Source organism: Gallus gallus, chromosome 9 (assembly GCF_016699485.2).
Source record: "Gallus gallus isolate bGalGal1 chromosome 9, bGalGal1.mat.broiler.GRCg7b, whole genome shotgun sequence".
NCBI lineage: Eukaryota > Metazoa > Chordata > Aves > Galliformes > Phasianidae > Gallus > Gallus gallus.
The window spans coordinates 20539872-20554367 of record NC_052540.1 but is presented as its reverse complement, the minus strand read 5'-3'; the positions used below and the strand labels follow the sequence as shown (position 1 = coordinate 20554367).

The window sequence follows — 14496 nt, the reverse complement described above, 5'->3', positions numbered from 1 at the left end:
TACTATGTTATTATAATTGCACTTTTCTACCTATAAAGACCTAGAAGCCTCAATGGGGTACATTGTGCCATCTTGCCTTCTGTTCTTATGGTGTGAGAAAGAACATATGCATCCCTCAAACAATAACTTAATATTACATTTCCTAGTATCATATAAAGATAAGTTAATTTCACCTGCAATTATAATTTTAGCATGTTTCATGGCTAAGTACCTCCAGTCCACTAAAGAACAGTTACAGTCCAACAGCTCAGTATAGCAGAATGGATTTGCACAACTGCAAATTCAAATCCCTCTAGCTCAGGTGGAGAGATTTTGTTAGAAAGCTGCAAGGAAGCAGGATGCACTTACTCATTTAGTTTGTTGTTATCTCCAGACCGCCACAGCTCAGGATAATTTAGTACAGTTTGGTAACTTCTGCCCAAATAAGACCCTGCAATGAGATTACAGGAGAACTGAAGGTCAGTTCTGAAAGGTATCATCAAAAGCAAATGCAAGGTCTACCTGCACTGTATTTATCTCTAGCAAATGTTGTGTGACAAATAGGATAAGGCTGGAGGTGTATAGTGGGCAGAGAGATAAAATTGAAAGGAAAATGTTTGCTAGTTAGTGTACATGTCAGGGAAATTCTCACTAGCTACCTCTAGGCAGACCTAGACCGGCTGGGATTGAGTACAGTCACCACACTGATAGTTTTGCCTGAGCTCCTAATTTTTTTAAAGAGTTGGTTATGTTACAGTTTAATTTTTTTGGCAGAGAATGAATAGTTGAATTTGAAAACATAAGGGAAAAAAAACTATGGAAAACAAAACACAACAAAACAAATGAAGCAACCCAAATGAACAAAAGCCATCAACCTTACAAGGCGTGCAGCAGAATAAATGGTTTTTGACTCAGAGGCTCCACTTTGGCTATTCAACCAGGGGGCTTTCCTATTCTAGGAAACAGAGTATTCCAAGTACATGAGCATGTCTCTCTGCTGTAAAACAGATTTTACCAGTAAATGTAAACTAAGTGCTAAATGACAATGGATTTTCTATGTAATCAATTTGTGCTTCTACTAATATTTCCCCATGAAAATTATTTTACACTGAATCCCTTTGTGATTTCCTTGTGACTCACCATGAAGCAAGATACCACTCTTTCTTACAGTTAATTTATCACCTAATTCTTCTCCTCTTATAGAATTATCAAGGAAAATTCACCAAGTTATATATTACATTTTCTTTTTCGTCACTTCATTACGTAGACTATTTTGCTTTTGCTTCATTCTCTCCTTGACAACAGTAAGTGGAAAAGAAAGTCCTAAAACAGCAGCAAAAAAAAAAAACCCTAATTCTCATCTCTTCAACATTTGAATAGAATTTTTGTTAAACAGCAGAATGTTCACCAGCTAATAAACTCAAGAAAGTACCCCTCATACAATAGGCTTTACTCAGAATGTTTTTATACGCTTATCATAGTAATTAACATTCTTAGTCTCCTAACAACTCTCTCTCCCCAGAAGAAAAGAGGAAAGGAAACAACAAAGGAAATATTCCCAAGGCACAATATCTCTTTTGTTTTTGAACTCTGCATTTGCATATTCATGTTCAACAAGTAACATCTACTGACATCTCCACGGTTACCTTTTTACAGCAAAACATCATCTTCCTCTGCAAGCCAGAAGCCACCACCTTGTTCATTGTCAAGTGAAGTATTCTAATCAAAGAATTCCAAACTGTGACACATTTCTTAATTGGAAAATATTTCCAGTTCCTATTTTGAAAATAATCAAAGACTTCTAGCACTTACATCAAACACAAACGTTCCTAAGGGCACAGAAAACTTAATATCAAGCTGTAAAAAAAAAGTTTCTGAGCACTCTACATTGTGCATCAGTATTCATTGGCTGCAGTGAAAATTCAAATACGTTAGCAGAGAATCATCGTCAACTTGTTTGCTGTTTGGTAATCCATGAAACATTAGTTTGTTGTTGGAATTCACTGTCCTTAGATAACTATCCATATGATGGTAGTAAGAATCACAGATATTGTTTTTAAGCTTCCTTAAATGAAGGATCTACCATTCAGTGAAATGAAAGAGATGGGAAAATGAAGTTCTGTCAAATTGGAAATTCATTTTTTTCCCCAATCAATAGAGCAAACTATCAGATGCAATTTGCAGCAGCTACAATAGTTATAGCTATTTTAATAATGCACATATTTATTAACTACTCTAATATCCTGTGGTGCACACAGTGATGCTCACCGTGGATAGTCTGTTGATTCTGCTGCAGCACTGACTTGATTTCTCTTTTTCCAAAGGAAAACACGACTAAGGATAGACATGACTAAGGATAGACAGAAAGTAAACAGTGTTGCTTTAAAAAAATAAAATAAAATAAAAAAACACTTTCTTATTTAAGCTTCTTCCATATTAGAACAACAGAAATAATAAATGAGCAGTCTCTAAATGGTGTCCAGCTGGGGGCACAACAACACGTGAAACTGAGACATCTTGCTGTCTTATTCTGAAGGAGGGGATTGCAACACGAAGAAAAGCCATCATAAAACAGTAAATTCAACAGTTCTTGGGCATTGTTTAGGTAACAGAGGGAATAGTCCACTAAACAAAGACAAACTGTTCCAAGAAAACAAATATCAACAGTTTTGGGAAACATTTGGTATGATTCTACAGGAAGGACAAACACACATGCCCTGAAACACATACCTGTAACAAGAAAAGACAAGAAAAATGAATGAGAACATATGAGGAATGACATTCCAAAAACAAGACAACACACAAGGCAGAGTTAGAAAAGAGTTTCTGACGTATTTCCTATGATTTGACCTGAGCTTTCAATTATAATTCAGCAGCAGAGAATGTGTTATCCACTATGGGATACACATCTTAAAGACAAAAATATGATTGGTATATCCTTGCTAGAAAAAAAAAATTGCAGAACTATTTTTCTGCTATAATAGTAAATTACACAAAATTGTTTAGTGAGTAACATGTTTAGAAAGTATGAATGACTGAGAACCAAGCCTCTTTATCACTGAATAGAAGACTGAGTTGTACCTATTAAGCAGATTGTAATATTATTACAAGGAAATGCAGCAAGTTAAGACAGGTAGCACTGAAAAACATTACGCTCATTATACTTCCTTTCCATTCTTGCTCAACTTGAGCACTTTTCTGCAGATCAGCAAGGGAAGAATGAACATTCAAACATATGGCTTGCCCTCTGAACCTTTCTCCAGAAAACACAGTACAGACTTTGGTGTTTGTGTTGTTGATAGAAAGGTTATTTCACTCTATTTTTCATTTATTGATTTTGTTTAGGTGGATGGATCATGCTGCTCAACAAGCCCAGAGTCAGAAATAGTTTGAAGTCATCCAGTATTCGGAATTTAAAATATCTGTAGCGCTGCCTCGTTCTTTAAAACATTGGCAGCATTCTATGATTTTTATTAAAATATTTGCGATGCTTCTTTTTAATTTATCAAACAAGGGACAGCGCAGGTGGTAATGCTGCACAGAAAGATTCATCTGAAACAGAAATAACCTCTAAGGACACTACCCTGCTGTTAATGTTTATTCAAAACTCCTACTGACTTTTGTGAGAATTCTTCACAGCGAACGATGCTGCGTATTGGTTCAGTTTCTCTTCACCTCTTCCAGAGGTAAACAAGTCTTAGCTGTTCTGATGAGTTCACTTTACTTGCACCTTGTTTAGGGATATCCAGAAAAGCATAATTATCAACGCCACTAAAATATGACTTAATGAAAGAGTCCCTTCTAACTGACACTGCAAGTTAAAACCCTACCCATTCATGTTACCATCCCAACGACACTCCACAATGAAAATCACCTGTAATGACACCAGCCAAAGACAAGACAGGCCACATCATAACAAGCTAAAACAACAGCCATATGTTTGAAAAGGCCAGCTGAACAGCTAGCAGAGAGGCAGATATTTTTGGTTAATGAACACAGTCATATTGCGTTGGAAATAAACACATAAAAACAGAAGGCATCAAAGTTCAAATAAATTAGGGTTCTCAGAATTCAAATGAAGAGTCATTTTCATCTTTCAACTTAAAACAACTAACCAAATAACTTATTCAAGGCAGACCAACTAGAGAAGATCATTATACTGTTTAGGAGCCACTTAAATTGCAGTTAGCTGTCATGGAGCATCACAAATAAGTGAAGTTGTATTGCTGGTAACCTAAAATCAGTCTTATATTGTCCCTGGTACTTTCACTTATTATACAATTATCAGATCTGTATATTTCTTAAAGATAATTCTGTAACCAAAACTACTGTGTCTTTCATGAATAGCATAGTATAGAATAGTATAGTATAGCATAGTTGGATGGGACCATCGAAGATCATCTAGTTCAATTACCTGATCACTAATCAAAAAACTGAGTATGTACACACATGCCTGCAGTAGATTCACTCTCATTCACTCTCATAGTTCTGCATATTTTAATGTACATACCACAGTTTTCACCAGATGAATTCCTGATGTATATTTTATTCCTAAGACATTGTTAAATTGTTTTCCGAGATTTTTTTCCCAGGACTTGGGAACTGTGAAATCCAGTGAAAAAAGAAGATATGAAAAAATGTCTGTCATCAACTGCATGCTATAAAACTCGTTTCACTAGATGTGCCTAGATGATGATGGCAATTATGTTATGCATACTGATGAAACACCATAGGAGAGTATCATATTTTATTAAATGTGATGAAAGTAATGTAAGATGTTAAAGTTTAAAACTCTTCCATATTCTAATTTGTAAGTCTTTATGGCAAACACTTACACAAGCCAATCCCTATCATAGTTACCCTTCAACCCAAATATACGTAGCAGAACAATTTTAATATTTTAATGGTTACTGGATGTCACATCATTTTTAATAAAATTACACTTCAAACTATCTGCTCTTTCAATTTTCACATGAATGAATCATACTGTACATTATTTGTTTTCTATTATTGGTCCTATATTCCCCATTCCTTCAAGAGGGAAATGTTGCGAAGTTTAGGAGAGTAGGAGTGAGTTTTAATCTGAAAAGACTTAACGATGTTATTTGAAACTTAGCAAGTAGTTGCAAAGCAACTGCATAAATAGATCAAGGTTTTCCTCTGTTGTTTTTATTTTCCAGTAAATAGTAGGATTTTTTGTTTTGTACTTATTTTCTGTTTTTAAAGACCATACAGATATGGAATGAACTGAGATTAGGGATTTTTTTAATATTGACACATTTTCCTGACAGGTTATTTGATGATGAAAAAACCATTCTGGATGTTTCCATGGAAGATGTTTCATCTACCACAGTGTAGATAAATAAAAGAAAATGTCCTACCAGATGTTTCATTTAGGAAAAGTAACCTCTGTTTTGGCTGAACAATGTTAAAACTTGCACTAACCAACTATTCTGAATGAAATTAAAAGAAATAGAAAATCACAATAAACTGATCACAGAGGTTGTGACAGAGCAATCTCTTGTATCTTTTCACATATACATTCCTATAGTTCTCAACTCCCTGATTTACTGCGATGGGAACTTAACACTTCATGTACAGTTGACAGCCAAAGGAAGAAAACCATGGCTCTCTGCTGTGATTTTTCTTACTTTTCAAAGTGTTTCTAGGCCCTCCATGTATTTGGCTTCTGGAAGATTTGATCTGTTCTCAATTACTAACAAGTTGGTTAGTTGCACTTCCCTACCAAATGAAAGAAAGCTGATGGTGTCTTGTTTACTAAGTAGTCATTAGTCTTGTCATTAGTAAATGACAAGATGATAAGGAGTCTAGAATCTCCACAAATAGAAGCTCACTCTTATGACAGAAATAGTAATTTTACTGCAGAATAGCAACAGAATGGCTTAGAATGCACTACGTGTATTTTCTGCTATTTGCATTTGACTCATGTGCATTTAAATTCCCCTGTGGGATGCTCAAGAAAACTGAAGTGATAAGAGAAGCTGCTTTATCAACCAGATTCAGATACTTTCAGTGTGACCCACTACAGCTATTGTTACAACATTACACAGCACACACAAAATATAATTTACATACCGAGGGCAAAGCAGTAGACAGAAACAAACAGGTAGTCTTCCCTTTCACAGGTTTTTCTAGAGCAATTTGTGCACTGTGGAGGCAAGTAAGAAAAGGTAAGTGATCTTTATAAGACATCAGAGAGAATACTTGAAGCACAATATAACCAACACCATCTGATCATTGCATACAAACTGCAGCACTCAAAAATCAATATTAGTACAAATCTTACATATTTCATAATTGGCTGCCAGTTAGGTTTTCTAATGGCTGTTGACACCACCTTAACCTGTATAGTACTGCCACATCTGTAAGAAGTCATTTAGACTTCAGTAATGCAGTTGAGATTTTTAAGCAAGGGCTCAAGCATGAACATTCTTGTCCAAATATTCCTTAGAGCTAAAGAATTACTAAATTCAGACACATAGCAGGAGAAAATGTTTCAAGCTCTTTGGATCTACAGAACTTGTTTTTCCAGGAAGAAACGAGAGAAAGTAAAAAATCACATTCATAAGAGAAAGTAATGAACTCCACAGGGAAAACTGTAAAAATCTAAAAGCGCGTTAAAGAAGTCAACTATTAAAAACTTCGTATCTAAAAAGACATCTAAAAGCATAATATAAATATATATTAAAATTTATTAAAAATAAGACAATAAGTGAATATTATTGTCTTCATAAGGCCAGACATAACTGGTGGGGGAAAGGGAAGCAAATAAGAGAACTCAAATTACCTGTGGGGCTCTTCAGCAAGTAAAAATCTCCTCTGGGGAGTTACTGTGTGGCTAATGACAGATATGTACAAGTGCTGAATAGTTGAAAGATATTAAAAAGAAAAATATATTTTCTTAGTTTTTGTTGTTGTTGTTTTTTCTGTATGTTAATGATATTTTTTCTTTCTTTTTTAAAGCTGTTTAGGCTAGTCAGTAGAGAATGGTCTAGGATTAGCCAATATTTTTGGGAAAGTTGTTATCTGATTTATATATTTTTACATAGTATACATTTATACTATTATACATAAAAATATAAAAACATAAGTATAAATATCTATTTTAGATATAATCACTTTAATACAATTCCACTCAAACCAGTTCAGGTACCATGAAATCTGGAGAAGGGTAGAGATCTTCAAATTACTACTGAGTACTCTGTAACAAACCTGACTTCTCCAAGAACTACCTTACATTCAAAAAGATACTTTCAATATTGCTGATAAATCTCTTTATGTAAGATACATTCTCTCCTACAAATCTTCACTTTGACCTATATTCACCACTAGAAACCTAAGGATTAACTAACTAGTGACTTTATTTTTAGTTAGTGAACATAACATTACATAAGTATTCAGTTCCTCTCAGCCAAACCATTATTTCTCAATCAGTTTGATACACAACATGAAAATTAGCATTTATTCCCTTTATTTAGGGAACATTATCAACGTATAACACTATACATTGCTGTAGAGTAAAAATTATGATTGTCCTCCAAAGCGATTGCCTTTTTACCTCTGAAAACTAAGTCTTTGATCTTACAGTAAGATTATATAGCTGTCAGAGTGCTTTTTCTCTTCTTTACTAAAGCAACAAAAATTAAATTCTGGATGAAAGTCAGTAAAAGTTGAAATTAATTCAGAATGTTGCAGGGTTTTCAGTTCTTGGCTCTAATGATAGCTTTTAAACTCTTGCGCTTCTCAGTTAACACTGGAATATTTTATAACTCTGTAATAAATGGCATTACTCTTTAGTTATACTGCGAATGTTTCCTAGCAACCCTGTATTGGGAAACCTAAAATAAAAGAAAAAGATTAAATTTCCCTGGCATCACTGAAATTCTCTTCTAATATTTGCCAAGCTATCAGGGACTCAAAGGTAAAGCAGCAAATTCTGTTCTTGATCTCACTGATCTTGTCCTGCAGCAACGTTATTCCGATGGCTTTGGTATAGACAGTTTCACTTCTACTGATGGATATTTTGAATCAAACTCTGACAGTCGAATCACGTTTGTTTGTAAACTATAAGCACTTGCTGATTTTCTGGTCTGAGCTGGAACACTGGTTTCATTCTGAGGTTTGAGGTGTTTATCTTGGCAGGACTTCAATACCACACTTCTAAGTATGCAAATAAACAAATAAATAAGCTTTTCATTCTCTCTAAGATCAGTTACTTCCATTCTGAACATCAAGCTGCCTTTGGCAAAGTAAGCTTTTATTTCTGCACTGATGCTCAGACAATTGTTTGTTTTGATTCCTGGTAACTTGTACAGCAAACATTAAACTCCCACGGAAGTGGAAATATGCTGCATACTGTATGAGACAATTTCTATGATAGCATTTACATGACTAGTGGCTATAAGTAAAAAGTCAGTATTCCTTAGATCTCATGATCCATTAGCATACTCAGGAGTATATGCATCTCACTGTGTTTTCAATCAAATTGTGACTCAATTAATATTTCTGGAGATTGCCTTGTCCTGTTTATCATCAAAATTTGAGGCACATAAGCTTTTTGTTTAAATGGTGTTTCTATTTCACCAATAAAATGAACTGAAAGTTATCTCTAAAATTCACTTAATTTACTTCAATCTCAAAAGATAAATTTCTGGGGGTTGAAATTCATGGCAAAGTGAAGTCAACACTATGGGAATATGTCACTTTGGAGTCTGTTTAAATTTGATCCATCCATTTTATGAGCTGGATACGATTTTACGAGGATACGTATTTTTCATATGGATGTTGTAGGACATTTTAGAATAATGTGATTGAAGAGCAACCTTCATCTTATGTCTCTCTAATATCAAAATACATGTTGTACTGTAAATATATCTCCAACTTAGAGGTAAATATTTAAAACCTTGGGGATAGAGTTAATAAATTAGAATGGGTGATTCAAGTGGAAAAGAATGAACCTACTTAGGCTGCCAATACAATTCACAAAATGAATTTCCGTGTTCTGTCAAGGGAGTCTTGGAGTCAATATTTATTGCACATAAAACGTCAAACACTATAGAAGCACAAAGCTGAATTGTTTGTACCACCGGTCTGAGAAAGGTGACTACTCTTCTGGTTATAAAATGACAGTAATAGTTCAGAAGTTTTAAGAGTTTATAGAGTTTATTTGTATTCTAGTGTCAGGAAACACTTTTTTCCCCTTTCTTATCTTTTGTTATACACCAGATATGCTGCCAAAAGTGCAAAGGTTTGTTGCAGAGTTAAATGAAATGGACTAAAACACTAAAAGATGAAATAACCCAAAATTATAACATAAATTGCCACAGATAACAAAGGGCTTTGACAATATTCTCACACTTGTGATTCATGATAACCTAGGGATTGAGGACGGATTATAGTGGTATATTAGAAGAATGTTACTGATCGACAGATTGGATCTTCCTGCAAAGGTGCATAAGTTGTGAACTAAACATTGTATTTGTCAATCAGACACGAGAGAGGAAAAGACATGTTAACCCAGGAGAAAGAAAAAACACCCTGCAGCTAATCCATGCTCCTGTCCTTGTATCAGGACCTTACATCCCTTATTTTCTGAGGTGACAAGGAGGCGATGACAGAGATTAGCTTGCAGACTGAACAGGCAGTTTACCACTGGTGCCACTCTTGAGTGCCAGGACCATAACAATGTTCAGTTTGACAACTATGACCTTTTAAGAAGAACTATATAAAAATATATAAGATTAACTACACAATCTACTTTAGGAAAAGTCTGTGACTGCCTGAGTATGATCCAAGAGTGACCTGGACAACTCGAGCCTCGAGCATCAAGAGCAATCTTGCCACACATTCTGGTGAAATAAAACAACCCTCAGCTTCAGTGGATAGAAAGAGAAGGGATCTCCCTTACCTGCCCCAGTATTTCCCCATTTCCATTAATATCTCTTTACCCACAGAGACACTGAACTTCAGCAACAACTGTGACTTGAATAAACGTTCAACTGTTGGTGAAGGTTTGACAAGGAGAAAAACACCTAGTTTACTGCTGTAGAATGGAAACATAAGAAATAAGACCAAAGAGAATTAATAGGAGATAAGCCCTTATGGTTACTCTATATTTCCATAGTCAGTTTTATTTTTAGATGAAAAGGTTTGGCTTTTGCTCTAGGAATAGATGTGACGGTTCAAAACCTCTCTTTTCTACAGTGTTTGCATCCTTCACACATCTGCATTAAAAGCTTCCTTTAACAGTTCTCATTTCTTTAGCTGTTGGCAAGTTACTACAGTTGCAAACTAAATTCTGACTTTTACAATGATATCCATGCCCGGAAAGTGGGGTACTTTAATTATGCTCCCAGATAGCTTTATGGATTTATAAGGAAAAGAATTCATTGCCAAATCTTCCTTATGAAATTTCTGAATAAGTGAAAAATTAAAAAAAAAGACCTAACATCTGTGACTTGGAAAAGCTGTGCATAGCCAAGGGAGTAACATGTAACTACAGTGAAAATTCAATTCTTAGAAATGCTTACAAATAATTTAATTGGAAAATATATGCTAGGGTGTTACTGTATCTACAATATATTGTTAATGCAAAGAAACACACTGCAAAGCCCTTGGACTAAAACTTTCACTCATGGGGAAAAGAGCGTGGAACAGGAGCTATTATAATCCTACCACACTTTTAGAGAATAAATCCTCCATCAGTACTTCTACAGTAATGAGAATATTATACTGTATCTTTTATTACATGTTTAAGAAGTTTGTCACAGAAAGTCCTGAATTTTGTTATCTGTTAATTCATCTTTCCAAGTGTTGGTCATATTTTATGCTTAAAAACCTCATAGAAATGCTTTCTAGATGACATAGTCTAAAGCAATATCTGCATTTTCAAACATCTACTCTAATCTTCTGTTTGCAATCTCATTTAATTTAGAAAGTAGACACTGAAAAATCTCTTTCAGCTGTAATATATTTTCTTTTGCAAACTTCATTCCACTTATTAGCAAAGCCCCGATTTGGCTGACTGTGAATGAATAAGTGCATGTAAGTAACTTAAACCTCAAAAAACACTTTGTTGCATTCTACAACTGTCTCTTACCCAGCTATAGAGGTCCATGTCATTTCTTTCCAAGGTGGAAATAGACACTTAACGACAGGTGCATGTGAGATAAATGGGAGTTCTTTAAATATGGATGTCTTAGATGATATATCATTTTCCACTATGAAATTCTTGCATACGCTTTATGATACAAAGACTTATCCTTTGCTCAGCATGTTCAACGCTGTGCTCTAAATTCTGACTAGTACTCTTGAGTACTAGGGAATGTTAAAAGCAGGGCTTAATGGAAATGAGCTGAATCCAATACTTCATAATTCCTGCAGAAAACTCTCTAGGATTCTGCCATTAGAATTTTACTTTCTTGAAAACTTACTCACAGTAACTCACTAACTTACATTGTTAGATATGTTCATTTTGTCCATCTGTGTTCATGATTCAGAAAAGTCTGAAGTAATTCATTTTAATTTAAAACCATTGACTTTAGATTGTATTACTTCATATTTGTCTCTAGTTAACCATACACAAGTGAGTAGATATGGCAGAATAGCTGCCATATAACAGCCTACTCAGTTGAAGTAACCTGATGTATTTTAAAAGGGCACAATGCACATAAATTTCAATTGCATATGAAGATGATAACATATCTAACATTTCCACAATGTAACTAACAATCATAGTACTGTTTGTCTTCCCCCATTACTATAGTCGATAATTATGTACAATGGCTCATTCACTAGCTCTCCAGTTGCAAATTTGGCCTAGCTATTAGCAAGGATGAGCAAGAGAAATAGAGAAGGGCTTTTTTCATTGCCTGGTCAGAGAGAGAAGAGCCTACAGCTTACCTGTTTGGACATTAGAAAAGTGGATAGTTATCTATAAAGTATGTTTAGTGTCTAATTTATTTTAACTCATGAACATTGATGTAAAATTTTCAGGTTTTGGATAGTTCAGAGAAATGAAATAGGAAGCAATATTTTCACCTTTACCTATTTCAATAGAGGCCTGGAAGGCTACGTTAAATTACTCATCTTCTTAGCTCAATTCAAAATAGTTTGACGTCAATAACCTGAGAAATACAGCTGTCATAGTCATAACCAGAAGGCAAGGATTTCATTAGCCTGGATGCATTTCATTTTACTTCAGTGACACTTGGCTGTCAGTCAGTATGGCACCTGACTGAAGCTGGAATACTTTGATCTGGTCCAAATCCCAGTAAATGAAACAGCCTTCTATTTATTTCAACTGAAGTTTTTCTTTAGTTTGAATGACAAGATCTGGTGCTTTCTGCACTAAACAAACAAAAAAAAAATCACTAACAAAGTTCAACATCTGTTGAATACAAGAACTCAACCTTGTGTATTTGATCAAAATTATATTCCTAAATTATGTAATTTTCATTTATACGTTCTGCTTTGAGATGGGAATTCAAGCGTTGGTCCATGGCATTTTGCTTACTATGTAACATTTTATTTCATTCCAATAACTTACATAAATAAAGTGATCCTTAAAACAAGATACCATATACTAAGATAGGTATTTGATATATTAAACAAAATAAACTCTGACTTTCCTAGCCATACTCTGTTTGGTGGTCTAGTGTTTAATTTCTTCCAAGTCAACAAGAAGCACAGTCTCCAGTTCCCAAATAAACAGAGGCCAGAACTTATCAATACCTCAAACAACAGGAGCCATCAACATTAAAAATTATATAAGTATTTTTGTTCTGCAGTCCCTGCAGGCATATTGCTCTCCTGTCAAGTCTATCTGAATTACATGAAGAAAGAAAATGACTATTACAATCTGGACAAAGAGATTAACACAAGAGCTCAAATGTCTGTACTTACCCAGGAGGAGATGAGGTAATAACCTTCTGCTAAAAAATGACCTAAAAAGTGCAATTTTTAAGTACTAGGATTACTTCAAGTATTTAAAAAATGGAGAGAAAACTTTTTTTCAACTACTACATTTATTGGAACCTTCAGATATTGGAGTAAAATAAATGCATGAAACCAGATACATAAGAAAAGAAAAAACTTATATTTTTAAAATAGTATTCTGTTTCTACAAATGAAGATATCCATCTGCCCACCCTTTTCTGCTTATTCTCTCCCACCTCCTCCAAACTGTTCACAGTGCTGCTGCATGACACCTGCCTATTCCATCCATCCACTCCTGCATCCCAGATCCCACTGCTCTCTACATGAGAACCACATTCTCTCTCTAGTGACTGGAGGTGTCCTTCCCTAAATTTAATTTAAGTGCTGGAGGAATTGCCTCAAGCAATTAAAATTAGGAAATTAAATATAATGGCTCTCAGGGCAACAACGATCTATCCAGTTTCCACTGGAGCAAGAAGACTAATATTTCTTGATGGGTTTTCACTTCCAAAAAGGGGAACAAATTACCAAACCTACCACAACAGAACAGTATCCAAACACACACACAGCAAAAGCAAATAAATCATGCAATATGGCCTTTTTAAAGGTCACAAAATAACATGAGGTTCGAGACTAATTGATATCGCCATACCTATTGTAAAGAGAGGGGAAAAAGTGATCAATGATCAAATGATGGAGAGAAACCTACAATATGCATACATCATAAAATGACAGCAAGTTCGAAGGAGTGACCTCTGATGGGAGTAGATGAATCCAAAAATGGAACACAGTGGCATATTTTTGAGCCGAAAAGTAATTAGAAGTGGGACATATAACGAAGATAGAATATTTTAAAAATCAGTTCATTGGACAGTTAAAGTGTTAATGAAAATCTGAAATGCTACAAAACCTTGAGCATTCATGTATCCACATACTAGTTTGGAATACTTCAATAAATAAGGAGACAATACCACTGAAATATTACTACCTCATCAGTGAAGTCAGAAGTAGGGAGATTACACAAAATATATAGGAATGATTGTTCAAATCAAATAATTAATAAAATATTCTGTCTTTTCTTTTGCTCACTTCTTTTTTTTTCCATTTTGAGATTAGTCAAGAATCAAGTGATAAACTTTCCAGGTTCAATACATATCAGCATCTTCACGGCTGCTCCAATATCTTTAGGGTAGCAGTGTAATGGCTGATCCATGAGTAAATTGTTATCTGTCAGGATTTGATATTCCCTTTCCTTCCCTTTCTATTATCTTCCATTCCTTTTTCTTTCTCTTGCTGTTAGAGTCTTTTCTCATGTAGTTTTATTTATTATTGTTATTATTATTGTTTTAATAGAGATAATACAGGACAAGATACTTCTGTCATCTCCAAAAATCTTAATTAATCTGAGTGTAAAAAATATCCAAGTACATAAAATGTGAATGAATGAAAGAATGAATGGTATCCTGTTTCTACTTTGATGAATAAGTACCTGTGCTACCTTAGGCAAAGATTAACCTGATTTTGATGTGATTTGTAAAGCTAATTAGTTAAAGAAACCAG

General features: G+C 34.5%; 1 long non-coding RNA gene across 7 annotated transcripts in view; it reads right to left on the bottom strand.

The window, feature by feature from the left end:
• The window catches only part of LOC107054112, a 101916-nt gene that overhangs the window by 18042 nt on the left and 69378 nt on the right, over window positions 1-14496 (bottom strand). For 5 of the 7 annotated variants that reach the window (XR_006930961.1, XR_005862471.1, XR_005862469.1 and 2 more), the window contains 3 exons: window positions 9908-10042; window positions 6076-6148; window positions 349-4581 (listed from right to left, as the gene is read on the bottom strand). This is a non-coding gene — a long non-coding RNA (uncharacterized LOC107054112). The remainder of the gene's footprint in view (window positions 1-348; window positions 4582-6075; window positions 6149-9907; window positions 10043-14496) is intronic. The other 2 variants (XR_005862472.1, XR_005862473.1) reach the window with 2 other exon arrangements.